Source organism: Silurus meridionalis, chromosome 2 (assembly GCF_014805685.1).
Source record: "Silurus meridionalis isolate SWU-2019-XX chromosome 2, ASM1480568v1, whole genome shotgun sequence".
Classification (NCBI taxonomy): Eukaryota; Metazoa; Chordata; class Actinopteri; order Siluriformes; family Siluridae; genus Silurus; species Silurus meridionalis.
This window is the reverse complement of record NC_060885.1, coordinates 32,463,630-32,478,775: the sequence shown is the minus strand read 5'-3', so window position 1 is coordinate 32,478,775 and position 15,146 is coordinate 32,463,630. Positions and strand designations below refer to the sequence as shown.

The window sequence follows — 15,146 nt, the reverse complement described above, 5'->3', positions numbered from 1 at the left end:
AAACTGCTCCTAATCCTTGCTTTGATGTGCATCCGTCAGCAATAAAGTCAAAGAAGCTTCACATCCTCACTCACCTTTCGGTTTGCATGCATATTTATCTGTAGGACTGTCTTTGGCTTCCTGATAAAAGCGATTCCTTCTGAAACATACAGAAGTTGTGCATGTTCAGAGTCCATGCAGTGCACAATGTCATTTCTGATGTCGCCAAGGGTGAAGTTGAACGAGCTTCTATTTTATTTTGCACACAATAGCCGTGCATGCTTTCTTTGCCGTACATGTTGTCGAGCCAATTTCATAGGAATCCTTAAAAAAAAATCTATCTATCTCAAAGTCTATCCAACCCGCCCTAGCGTCTTTTTCTTGATTTATTACTTTTTGCTTCAAATATTTTATATGCATGAACTATACACATCTAAAGATCCTACAGGCCATGCTTTGTTCCTCTCCTTTTCTTCAGGGATGTTTTATTACTCTTGCAGTAGAACAGATGTGGCTCGTATATGTGATCAGTAATAAAACCAAATTGAATCACGTTCATTAATCCAAGTTTTATCGGCATCTAGCGTGCCAGCGTTTCGACCTGAGCACAGCCCGTTCATCATCGCTCAACAAGTCGGTGCTTTATTCACCACAAGCTGCTTTGATAATCTGTGATGGTGCCGGTGTGCACTGCAAAGCTTTTCGAAGTTTCTTCTGTTATTATGCTGGTATAATCACTCTGATTTCCAGATCAAACAATATAATCGCAAATAGCAGTTAATTAAATCAATCTGAATATTTGTAGAAGTTATTAATTGCCTGCTTGTTGATTCGAGGGCTTTATTAATGGCAGGTGCCCTTGGACCATGAAACGTGTTTAGTCTGTATGTAAGTGACTCATAGCTCTAGAATGAACTGTTTATTAAAAATGTTTGGTGCTACAGGTACAGGATTAATGATTTTACACTACACATTTATATTAAACTAATAAAATGCATACATACAACTAGATGCCTTGTATTTCTTTAATTAGCTGTTTCAAAAAAGGATTTATACTGTATGCTTTTACAGACTTTGGCAGATTTTTCTATTTTTTTTTGCTCTCTCGGGTTTGATTTAATTGATGAGAAAAACCAAAATGTCTTTCGGACGGAAGAATGTTTCTAATTTATTCTCTCTTCCAAGTGTCATAAACGAATAGGAGCATGCACAATGTTTTTTACGTTAATATCCCTGATATGGGGTGTTGAAAACATGATTTGCATTGTATATTGGAATAAAGGTTCGTTTGGTGGTTGGCTGACAGGTGACTGTCAGCAGTTTTCGTGCTAGTAGACGTTTGCAGCACATTTGTGGCTTACCGCAGTCCGATTTGCGTCACCAGCACTTTGAAGACTCGAAGGTATAACAGTTTTGTACGGTTTGCTTTGTATACAATGATCAGATAATGAACATGGGAACAAAACCGCTTTTGCACTGTTAACACAGGAGGTTTTTTCCCTGTTTAACAGTGCTGATCAAGTGTCAGGGAAAAAAAAAAGGACAATTTCACAAAAATATAAAATGGATACCTACGTTAAATAACGTGTCTCTAAGTCAGATTTAATTGTACAGTAAGTGCTGTGCGTTAGGTGGAGAACGCCCCTAAGCAATACGTATCTCATAACGTGACCGCTTCAGTAATTTGTGAACATCATTAACAATGCCTTTGGTCCATCACCTTTAACTCAGATCATGGACGTAATGACTTTTGGGACATGGCAGTTTCTAAATGATTTTGTTTATGGGCCGTACTGGATATAGAAAACTTGCAGGTTCAAATCGTGGCTTAACCTGACCTTATTTTTTTCCTCTTCTCGTTTTCACATATATCTTTGCTTAAAATACCGATTTGACCCACACAATAATCTCTCCAGCTCACTATTGTGTCCATTGTGTTGTTCGATATAATGAATATGACGCAGGAACCTGTCAATCACGTAGAAAAACAAGAGCAAGCAGGTAAACCAATGGCTGTGTGTGAATGCCTATAAAAAATGGAACGCACAGGCAGATTTAATGCACGTGCACAGACGTGAAATTTACGCAAGTTTGTGTAAATTTAGGTTAAAAATGTTTTAGCGATGAAGCGGACAAGTTCAGGACAGTATTTAGAGACCATTCACTGTATTTTCAGGGGAGGGGTGTAATTAAAGGATTTGCTTAGATAAATAAAAAAAGAAACTTATAATGCTTGGTCTCACTGCTGTACTTGGGAGGTGGCTTTATGTTCGTGTTACTCAACATAGCAGTGGAACACGTCCATGAAAGACAGTAACAAGGTGCTTCATGACTCTTAAAAAAGCGACACACTTTATAAAAGGTTGCTGTTTACATTTAAAAGTGTGTGTCGAATTATTCTTTTATTGCAGTAAAAGTGTGTATAATTTACATTATGAGGGGGAAAAATTATTCTGAACAACGAATATATAGTTTTACATGACATATGTTGGACAGTCAGCATCAATATATTTGTCAAACAATAGAATGTGATCTCTGTGACTTTGACCATGAAAAGATTTGCTCAGTTTACACAGAATGCTGCAAAAAAAACATCCAGCTTCCAAGCACACTCCCTTCAGTTCATGCAGAAAGTCTGACCGATTGAATCCACTTATAAAGGTATTTTTATTTATTTCTTTTCCAGTTCTGTATTTTCTATAGAACCTTGTTTGTTTCTCGAAAAACATACAAATTCAAATTTCCCAACCACATTGACGCAAACCAGGACAAAACAGTCACTAAGAATGAATGAATAAGTGGCGCAGCCGTGTTGCATCTCATAGCACCATGTAAACACCAAGAACCCGGCCTCATTTTCCCCCTCTCTGCGCTTCATACATTGAACATATTGGCATTCTTTTGATTTGATTTCACACCGGAGCCATTAAAGTTTGAGATCAAGAGATTAATAAGATTATGGATTAGAATCTTTATATCTAGATGCATTAAATACTGTACCTGGAGCATGGAACCTTTGGTGGCAGATCTCCCAATGTTTAGGTGAGCAAAAGTATCTTTTTCTTGTTTGCATTCACGACACCGTCAACGCTATACATCAGTTTATGGCAGTGGCTCTCCAGGTTGCACGATGAAGTTTGGACGATTTTGATGAGTTACATCGTCGAGAAAGATTCCAGAAGCCCCCATGCAAGTCTGAGCCCTGACATTATATGGTTTGTGTCATAAGAAGACTCTTTCTTTTACTACACTTTAGTCTTTTATTACTTTGATGAACAATAATTTTACCCCCCGAACAGGTCACAGCTGGGCCACAAGCAACATCTGTCAGTACCGTGTTCTTTTTTTTTTTTGATCACTTGCGTGGATCCAAACTGAATCTGCTATACTGTAAATGTTTGTAGATGTCATTGCTAAAAAAATTCTGATCAGACGTCTTGTATTCATCTTTTAGAACCAAAAAGTTTTTCACACTTGCCAGTTGAATACATTTGAAGTGGTCTATATGTGACCGCCTGTGTATTTTTTTTTTTTTTTTTTCGTTTTTTTGTTCTTTTAAGTCTGATGGGATTCTCAAATGTCAAAGTGGACCAGTGTCAAGGGGTTTTTCTTTTAAAAAAAAGGGACTCACCTTTAACCTCAGAACTATTTGGAGCATAAAAAAAAGGGAAGAGGAAAAAAAAAAAGAAAATAATACAATTATAAAAAATTAGACCGTGTTCATAATTTTTGCATTGAAATTGAAGATGTATTTATTACATCTTGGCACATTTGTAGTAATGTTACATTATGAATTCCACCCTCATTAACCTCTATAAAAATAGCAATAAAAATTTATACAGCATTTTTTTTTTTTTTTTGCTTCAATATCTAATGTAAATTGGCAAAAAAAAAGTGCTGTATTTATTGATTTATTTAACTGAATCTGTGATCACACTGTTAATAATTTTAATGATTTGGTATCGACTGTCCGGCATTCTAAATATTTTACCCTGAAATTCCTGCTGTTTAAATATATTGAATAATAAATAAAAAGGAAATATAATTCAAGAAAAATAAGAAAAAAATGTTAATTCACGGTCAGCATCATACAGATATTTATACACACTCATACATTCTAGGCATTCCCTAGACTGTATACACATTTACAGTGGCACTTTTAGAGGAACCTGTAAGTCTTTAGTAATGCCTGAGGTCTGAAAATCAATGTGTGTAACTTAAGCGTTATCCACTCATTATGGATGTCAACTTTTATCTCAACTTTTGAATACGAACTCCAGTAAATAAGAAGCTATTTGTTATCAAGCCTCAAAGTCATAAGCTTCAAAATGACCATGAATGGTGATCTGCTTCCAGTACATCCATATTTAACTTTTGTGCTTTATTGTACTGTTCTCATCTATTATTTATCAGTGGTGTGTTTTTTTTTTTTTGTTGTTGTTTTTTTCCTTCCTTAAACAAGTGATGCAAGAGCAGCGAGCAGCGTTTCAGTTCAGGAAGGCTCCAAAAAAATGGAAGCTAACAGAATCAGCATCAGTCAGCATTTTGAAACTCTAGCCAGCTTACACAATGAGTCCTGAACCGCACCCTGAACACGCAGACAGAACGTATTCTCACTTTTCCACGCCTCCAAAGTTTCATACATTATTTTGTCGTATTTTTTTTATAGCTATTTAATATTCTTGTCTACTCTTTTATAACTGATTTAAATGTGAATTGTTGAAGTTCTCCACTTTCTCATCGGACATCTAAAACGAATTTCTCTTGTTGGAAAAATGTGGATTTAAATATTCAGTAGGGGAAATTTATCACTTCTGTTTTTTGTTCCTCATTCATTTAATCGCTTGCATTATTCTTTACTACTATTCGCACGCATCTGTTCCCTTTTGTCTCTTTGCATAGGAACTGTTGTTTTGCTTAACATGGCATACACTAACCTATAGTGCGGCATCAAAAACACCTGATCCAACCGTTTTCAGAACCTCGCTACCCAGTCAACAATCAGCAAACCAGTTCGATAGATGTGTCACAATTCAGAGTTAATGACATGAAAATAATTACTGTAATTTCCGGACTATAAAGCACACCCATATATAAGCCGCACCCACTGAATTTTACAAATATTTTTATTTTGAACATAAATAAGCCGCAGTCTACACTGAAACTAATGTACTTTACACAGGCTTTAACGAAAGACACGTTGCACACGGTGTAACGGGTGAAATATGTTGCGCTTCCTTTAGGAGCAGAGCGGTATTTTGGGAACAGCCTGGCACTGCATTTTTCGGGTATTACTGCGTGTGTGCAAGAAGAGGAATATGTCCTTATTATTTTCTGATGCTCATTTCTAAGTTTCTTTGACTAACCCGTAACGCTGTTGCCAAGAATAATAAAAAAGCACGAGTTTTGGAAACCTGTCTGTGCTTATATGATTTCTGTTGTAACTGGAGTTAGCGAGCTCTCCCTTCACCCAGACTCAACGCGTTACAACGGCTTGTATCTAAACAGTAGCCTACCAAGAAAGTCATTGTTCACTGTCTTCCTCCTTCCTTTCACAACTATTTATCTCGGGTGTTTCTCTTTTGGCATTGTCATGCGCTTAAAAAAAGTTTTTTCTCCCGATGCCGTGCAGCTCAGAACACAGGTGAGGTGCGTTTTTTTCGTTTCCGTTCGGAAATTTTATTGGTGTAATGTTATGGGGTTCAGTTTTTTGGCTTGAAGTTTGTGAAACCAGGAAAAACCCGGGAAAAATTCAGAAATAAGCCGCTTCGTTGTTTAAGCCGCGGGGTTAGAAACGTGGGAAAAAAGTAGCGGCTTATAGTCCGAAAAATACGGTATTTTAATAATAAATAAAAAAACAGTACTGTATATGAACATGTGCTAAATAAATATATAATATATATATATATATATATATATATATATATATATATATATATATATATATATATATATATATATATAATACAGCACGGTTCATGCAGCGTGCAGTCTCGCATGTAAAAACAAACAGCACGTGGCTTCAGTGATTTACCTCTAGAGGCCACTCTCTTAATGACCGCAGACAGAAACCTGGAAAAACTATTGCTATGGATTTTTACCGGTTATCGGTGCAGATTGATCGGCAAAACAGATGAATAAATTGACTTCTAATTCTGAGGTCTCACTTTAGTTAGGGAATGGTCATTTCCTTGGTCCCCAGCTTCTCCAGTGGCTCCGTATATTTGATTATATTGATTGGTCAAAACAACACTGGTCTCCAGGCACCTCAGCCTCATGAGTTGTACTGCCCATTGAAGGATCAGTCACACCCTTTTATTGGAGTGACATTTTGGAATCTGAGTTTTTCCCTCACAAAAGCTGCCTGAAACTTTCTTTTTAGTGAGATAGGTCAGTGAGCTAATGGTCTCTGAATATTTGTGCATAAAATAATATCCCCAGCAACTATTTCGCATCCTTGTTGGTCTTGAGTGCAGAAAGACAACGGTCTTATCAATATGCGGAAGCATCTGACCACAATTCAAGGGCAGATATAGTGTCTCTCAATCCAGTCGCACATTTCACAAGGTTTACTGTGAGGTCAGCTCGTATCAAGGACTTTAACGCTGCTCTACTGTGCTGATTCATATGTACTGTGAGGCCTATACTGAGTCCAATAACCTTTGTAGCCAGTGGTCTAAAAAGAGCATAAGGAAACGATCAGTAGCACCAGTTGCAACGGTCATTGTAACATAGTTAGTTCTCTGTCCAATAGACGAAGTAGAATTGGGAAAAACTGGTATGAATAGAATAGGGTCAAATGCATTTTTAAGTCTAAATAAACTGCTACTTGTTCAGTCATTTTAGGCCTGAGGTTGGCAGTAATACAAGGATTTGATCTGCCAGTGCAAAATGTCTCACTTGGGACTGGGACTGTTGTCGTTCATTAGTCTGGGGTAAATTCTTGTACAATAATTGTTGCACTGTTTGGGATTTTGGAGAATTAAAAATGTTTAAAGGAAGCTGTGAGGTACCCAATACCCAGTCATCATGGACCTGAAGGTCTTGTCACTTGCCTCTGCTTGGTCTCCCGCATGTACGTGATGTGAAAGCTGTTAAAACCTCAAACTGCTTTCCTCGTCGGGACACACCCAGTTTCCTGATAACTGAACAGACACAACCCGTCCCAGAATTACTGAGTAGTAAAGGTGATGAGTAAGTCCCACCTATCTTTTCTACATTTGAAAATGAATATACCTTCAGTAACTCTTAATACTGTTCCTTATCCATTCAGTGGTCTCTTCAACTGCTTTTAAAGAATCCTTATGGGCTGTAAAGGAGACTGGCATGTCTCTTTCTATAACAACAGGTACCACATCTGCCATTGGTGCCCCTTTATGTGATCGACTTACCTGCATGACCTGCAATCTCCCGTTAAGCTCATGAATGCGTACGCTCCATTCTTTCTTATCTTACATTTGGGTGCATCTCATCCTAGAAGAGGAGGGAGGGAGATGGTGGAATAACCGAAGGGAGGAAACTATCAACAATTAGCTTTTTAACTGTGATAATTTGTTCTTAAAACACTTTCCAGGTTTCAGCACCACGGTCGAATTAGCAGTACACCTCTCCTAGTGCACAGCAAACTCTGTAAGAGCATGCATGAGTTTTTATTTCGGCTTATATTCTGGTACAGACATCAGTTATTAAAACTTTGTCAAAACAAGCAACTTTGCAAAAATCTTGCATTCTGTCACATATTATCCCAGGAGCTTGTTCCTGTAACACATACCTTCCAGGATTAATGTACGGGATTTAAGAAAACTTGCATTGAAAAAGATCAGAGCAATACTAATATTGCAAAATCAACTTTTCCATTTTAAGAACATAGAATCTTAATTAAAAATGACAGTTTTTACAGGATTTATAGTTTGATTTCTGCTCTTTTTTTTATGGTGCGGTAAATTTGGTTTCCTGAACCACGAACTTGCCCCTGTAAGTCCGGGCTCATTTTGAGTAATGCTAGTACAGTTCGAGGGATAATTCACTTTGCATGCTGTGGGTCAATGACTACATACGTGGGAACTTAGTGGTTAAGACATTGGACTTGTGAGTTCAAATCCCAGCTGCACCAAGCTGCCCCTCCTGGGCCCCTAAACAAGGCCCCTAACCCCATTGCTGCTCAGTTGTGTGAGTGAGATAAATGTACGTCTCTCTGGATAAGGTTGTCTGCCAAATTGTGTAAATATATAATAAAATATATATTTCAACTTATTGAAACAATATATAATAGTATAGAGTATAATGGTATGTACTGGAATGTGTATGGCTAATTAACTGCACCAATCACAGGCCGTCTGTAGTAATTAGTACAGACCAAAACCTGTCTACTTATCGAACAAAGCAAATAATGTTACAAAGATCTTTACTTCGAAAGGAGGGGTGCGGTGAAAATGAGCCCTGCTATAGAATGTAATTTAATTTCAGCCAGTCTGTCGTGTTCCTGCTCGGCAGCAATCGGTTGATGCGTCATTCATGTTACTGCTTAATGCTTTTATTGCTATGACTGCCAGAATACAACGCTGTATGGATAAAGGGAAATTCCAGCACGAACTCTATTGTGTCTTTAAAAGTGTGGTTTGTCTTTCTTAATGCCAAGCCCTATGGCCTTGGTTATTTAATTTTTCTATTTTTTTACTCAATCACAAAGGATTTTGGGCGTTCACATTTTTTCCAGATAATCATGTAGTCTTTCGGACGGCAGGTTAATCCAAGTGCATACCTCAGATTGCTAAAGTGAACGTCTTACTGCTGATATTTCACCTGCTTTAACTTGCATTGGTTTTTAAACAGCGAATGTTTTTGTCAGCGAGAATGGCTGGTATTCATGTTACACAGCTTGCACCATTAGAAACATAAATGGACATAATTATGCTCCGAATGCACTGTTAATTACCATGAGTCATGTTTTATTCTCCAACGTAATATATACGAAACCTTTTCGAAAAACCGGACCACACGTGTAAAATATATCTACGTCCTTTATCACCTTGCGATCGGAAGTTTTGCGTTAAAATTTAAGGATTTTGATGTAGTCTAATAACATTATCACTTCTTTTCAGGCATCACTTTCTTTTCTCTTCAGTCTGGGTTGATTTTTTTGGATGTCTACTTTGTGCAGTATTTTCTGCCGGGCTCTAAAAGTCCGAGTTAAACACCAGATCGAGCGCGCACAATCCCGGTGTAAGATATTATTAGCATTTTGCGCATTTATTGCCTTTATTTTGTGCCTTAAAATATATTTATTTTCTTGAAAGAGAATTAAACATTACTTTGTATTTAAAGGTGGAGCATTTCTTATAACCACCACGTATTAAAATGCGTATCGGGTGAATTTCCATGTTGTAGCTTTTTATCCAGATGTTAGAACTCCTGCACTGGTTGGTTATCAGGTCTTTTCCATGCATACTTCTCTGTGTGTGTGTGTGTGTGTGTGTGTGTGTGTGTGTGTGTGTGTGTGTGTGCACATGGTCCTTTGTGGAGGTCACTGTTTAAAGCCACTCTAGATAAGTCTGACAGGCATTCCCATCCCTAATTGGACCAACAACTACAGAGCATAAAAAAAGTCTGTATTGTCATGCGGGAAACACTCCTTGAAGAACAAATCCCACTTCCTGCCTCAGCTGGATGTCTTTTAATCACCGTAGTGGTTTCCTTTTCCGCAGGGAAGTAAATAAAGATGTTTCACTTGCGTCAGAATTTTAAAGGTGCGCTTTGCAGACGTCGTCACAGGACAAAAAATGGATTTGGTCAGCAATAACTGTGAAGCTTACCTCTCATCTGGAATTTGAGAAGGTGTATGACTTAATATACTCTTGACAGCATGGGTCTGGGGGAGGTGGTATCTCAGTGATAAAGGCTTTGGGTTCCTGATCGGAGAGTTGGTCACTGGTTGGAAAGTGGTTCAAGCACCAATATCTCCAAGCTGCCACTGTTGGGCCCTTGAGCAAGGCCCTTAACCCTCTGTGGTCCAGGGGCGCTGTATAATGGCTTCCTAACATCGTTGGTATATACAAAGAAAAGATTTTACTCTGCTGTAATGTACATGTGAGAAGTAGGTTTACGTGCACCTGATTGTTCGATCCAGGTGCAGGTGAAACGGCTGGTTTGTACAATACATTCGCTCTTAAACATGATTGTTTCTATAGTTACAGCTTGTTCACACGGAATAGCAGATGATCCAAGGCTAAAAATAAACGGAATATTATTAACGCATACTGGTGGATATGGTGTTTTTTTTTGTTCAGGGATGTTTATTTAGCATTTATGGAAGGAACCTCCTGAGACAGATGGTCTTTGCACTTTCTTCCTTTTTTGGTCTTATTAACTTGAGAGAACCGTGAAGGCTGTTAAGTGACCCGCTTTAATGAATAGAACTTTAATAAATGAAGAAGTACAGTGCGGTGTTTATGAATAAATAAATGGATTAATTTATTAGGTCGTTAATTTTTTTTTCTGTGTCAGTTGTTTTATTGTAACCGCATACCTTTTTACTTGTTTTATTGCTTATTAATTACATCATTTGGGACAAAAGCAACTGAATAGTAGCTGAATGGAACTTTGGAGTTAAAAGCGTACACACCTGTACAGCTGAGCTTTTACATTCAGTAATACGTGCCTCCTGACGACTGCTTTACGATCTGTGGTGTGTAATGTAATACACGTCCGTGGCTTATTCAGAAACAATACAGCTGCCGAGTCGTCGTAAATGCGTACATGGTCAGGAGCAAGCTCAGGGCAATTGCAGCGCGAGTGTGTCAGTAGGACCGCACGTCCTATGTGCTTACCAATCAGCAGGACATGTTTTTAGTTTAAACTCCTTTTACGTCATTAAGCCGTTCGTTGTTCCTGACATTCAAGCTCTGTGAAGGCAGCGAAAGCCTCTGCAGTTCTCATCAGTGTCCTTCTGGTCCCACTGCTCGATATAGATTTCTCCAGATGTTTGCGAGGGACCGTTATTCATCTGTTCAGATCTCGTGTATGGTATTAACGTGATGATGTAAAAGCTATAATGCCCATCGTGGTCAGTAGATCATCGGCATATTTCACTGTTCGGACCACAGAGGCAGAGCTGCACGGTGTATCTTGTCATGGCCAGAGATTAGATTTCAGCTTATGGTTCTGTATAAGATAGTTTGACTTTTAAAAGAGAGACAGAGAGCGAGAAAGAAAAACGGCCAAGGCCTCGTTCACTGGCGGATGGTCACGGCCTTGGCGGCAAGGACTCCACACACACACACACACACACAGAGAGAGAGAGAGAGAGAGAGAGAGAGAGAGGAGCCTGGTCTCATATACATCCCAAGCCTCATCCCTGTATACGCCTGTCTTTTATAGCACGTACACTTTTACCCTAATAAGCACAAGCAAGAGAATGAAAATGGTGCAAATTTCTGTATCTTTCCTTGGAAATCTGGACGTGTGCATGTTTCTGTGCATGTTGATTTGCACATTTATTCCCAGCCGTATCTGTTGCAGTGTGTGCACGGCTGGTGGAGATCTAGACAGTCTGAGTTTTTACTATTTGCGTTTTGGTGCTGGGAGAGATTGATCGTGGTGACTGGAAAATTTGTGGTGTCTTTTTTAAAATGAGGGTTCTAAAGATTTCGCCTACATTCACCTAAATCCTTCTGGTGGAATCGAGTCAAATAAAGAAATAGTGATTTTAAGCGGTCATTATCAAACATATTTTGGTTTTCCATATCAAAATCTCAAACGTAAAATGTTTTTGTGCCAATCGCTCAGCCTCGAACGAGACGCTACCGAGACACAGCCTCTTATCGTGCGCTCTGACGCCATTTTTCTTTACCTTATCGGCCGAAAAACCTGCAAACGAACCGCCAGGGGAGAAATCCTACACCGCCGAAGTCCCAGCAGGCTTGCATTTAGGGTGCAGAGGTAACTGCCCTCCACCCTTCCCATTCTGCTCCTTCCTTTTTTCATTTGCACGGGCAGCGTCCCTGCAGCCCTCCCGTAGATAAGATAAGAAACACATGCTCTTCCCACCTCCTGGCGAGGGAGTCCCAGCTGGACCTGCTGACGCACACAGCCTCTTACACACCCACCCTCGCCTGCTTCGCTCTCATGGCAGGCGAGGGAAAAAGCACTACCTTGGCAGACTGCCTTTGACACGGAGCCAGAAAGGGAATCGTTCACAAAAAAGCCACCTTTTTTTTTCTCCCCCTCTCTGTCTTTTTGTGCTCCAAGTATCGAATCCCACCACCACCACCACCTCCATCTGTGCTGCCGTTATTTATTACTGTAAAGCTTTAGCACTACACACTTCCTGGACATCGGCGGTGTGAAGCTGACCGCACACAGAGCTCTTAGTCTCCGAGTTCACCTCGTCAAATAAATTCTGTAAAAGGCGAGACTCCTGTGTAGGCCGTGATGGAGGTCGTCTGTTATCGTATTCCCCATCAGCACGCTCAAATCTAATTGACAGTGGAAACCACTTTTATTGGCTGGTATAAATTATGCAGGGGAATCAGGGGGAAGCGTCTTTGCTTTCAGGACCAGAGGTTATTCTCACCGGGGTTTTTTTTTTTCCGGAAAATGAAAAATAGGTGGAAAAAAAAAACGTTCAGCTCGTGATCTCGTAATTGTTTCAAACTGTCATCGGTAGCTTGACATACACAGCGGCGTGCAAAAGTTGTATCCATATTTTTTGTACAAGGTTTTGTTTTGTCTAAATGTTTATTTTACGTCTACATGAGTGTGACTTGTTTGAGAGTCTGTTGTTCATCAGTAAAATTTGGTCCTCCTCTCAAAAAAAAAAAAAAAAAAACGTTTGAACTTTTACAGAAAGAGACAATTTAGCTGAAACTGAAACCGATTTTTACCAAACGTTTCTGCAGACATTATCGGGATTCTTGTTTCTATCAGTCGGTTTATTTTTATTTAAAAAATATATATAAATAACAAACAAAAAACTCGGTGACCCTTTTTCAATCAAGTGAATATATCTTGCTTCAAAATCTAATTTTCACATGGTTTGTAAAATTTTCCCATCTGGTCGTAAAACACGGAAATGCTGCATAAATGCTGAACGTGAAATTAGCATTATCAAAATGATTTAAAAAAAAAAAAAAACTAATTTCATGTTTATTTGTAGAAATTGAGTTATCTCCAAAAGATGATTCAGGCTTGACATTTTTTCAAATTGTAATCTCAAAATGTTTTTAAAATAATTTTTCATGCTTAGATAAATTCTTTTTTTTTTTTTTTTTTTTTAAATTAATTAATTATTTTTTTAGAAGTGAAGATTTTGGCCAAAGAATTATACAAAATATATCAGATGCATATCGGTGGAGTTGAAAAACCTGAATTATATTGTACCGTAAATTGTTAGTTTTTAGATATCGTTGAAACTTTGCCATGCAAATAAATTCGCACAAGGCGGAATGTCTTCTAGTGTAGACGTGGCACCGTTCGTCTAAGAAAAACTTGATAAGAACTACTAGTTTATTAGGCGTAACGTCCGTAAATCGAGCGAGAATTTTGTAAATAATCCTGTGTAAATATTATCGTGCTGCACCTCTACTGTTGAAGCGATTGACCGCGACCTGTTCTACATCGGAGCGTACTGCTGGTTGTTCTCACATCTCGAGCACAGTGTTTTGACATTGTCACGGGAAGGCCATGTGTCACAGCGAAAACACTCACATTTGAACCCTCCCTCTTGAGAACCGTTGCTCTTTTACTCAAAGCAGAACTAAAAAAAAAAAAAAAAGCCCTCGGTGACGCAATCCGAACGTCTGGGGGGAATCGAAGACTCTGCTGAACTGATCTAAAAAAGACACAAAGGATCGGCTTTTGTGGAATAAGGACAATCACAAAAGTCAGGAACGAAATGAGGCCACTTTTAATTTGGGACGGAACAGGAGGTCATACTCGTACAGTTCAGCGCCGTACTTGGGGCCGATGCGTTTTAGGTGTGCTCTGTTTGGCATAATGAGGGCGTTGAGTTTGAAATGGAGGATACAATGACAGCAAGTCAGCTGATTTGACTTATCTCTCAGTGTCTGCGTTCACAATCATGAAGTATCTTAAATCATTATGTACAGAGATGATAATAGTTTTTTAAATAATAATGAAAATGATGAGTTGTATTTGTAGACACGGTGTAAACTATATGGTTAAATGTACTTTTTTACGGTATTTAAGTCATTTTTTGCTACTTTCTAGTTTTTTGTTTTATTTTTGAAAGATTTAAGCAACATTTACTCTCTACTCAACTACATTCATCATTCAATAGATGTACTTTTTACGCCATTATATTTTAATTGACAATCACCTATAACAATTACATTTTGCAATCAGTCAGTCAGCTCAGAATATTTGTTTTTACTTTGACTAAAATGATTCATTTTTAATTTGTTTTGTCCATACGTTCTTCTAGTTTGTGACAGTCATTGTATTTGTTAAAAGCGTTTTTGAAAACTTGCTTTACTAATTTTTTTGGGATTTTTTTGACTGACTTGTTTTTCATTCTGGCGTGTTGAAGAGGCTGTTGTGTTTATCTCAGTGTTAGTGTGTGCAATTTGATTCGTATTTTAGGAAAGAATACCTTACAAATCAACTGTTTTTGGCTTCATCAACACTTGTCTTGGTGTGTCAAATACTCAAGTACTGTTCAAATCAGGAAATCTAACTCCATGTCCACACTGGACTTCAAAGTGGATAAATTTGAAAACGATTACGCATTTGCATAAAGGCGAGGTGGAAACGACGCAGGTCCAAGCGTCCTACGTTTTGCTCATGCGCATTACAGGTCTGGACACGAAGCATATTTAGATGAAAATGCCATTTTTAGATTTATCTGGATTAGTGTAGAAGTAGCCTAAGACTTACTCATGTCATATTGAAATTGGTGACAACTTCTGCGATGATAGTGATTAAGATTTGCATTAATATTAATATTGCATATAATACTTTAAATCAAGATGATTTTCATGTACTCTTTACACCTCTTTTTGAAGATATGTAAATGTAAATTAAATTTATTATTATTATTATTATTATTATTATTATTATTATTATCATTGTTACTACTATACATTTTTGTGCCTTTACAGAATTTAAGTTTGTGTGCTTTTTAAAAATCTACTCTTGAGGGTTGCCAGATT

At 38.1% G+C, this 15,146-nt stretch overlaps 1 protein-coding gene across 4 annotated transcripts in view; it reads left to right on the top strand.

Moving 5' to 3' along the window:
• The window catches only part of pde10a (phosphodiesterase 10A), an 81,284-nt gene that overhangs the window by 26,391 nt on the left and 39,747 nt on the right, over positions 1–15,146 (top strand). The window lies entirely within an intron of this gene.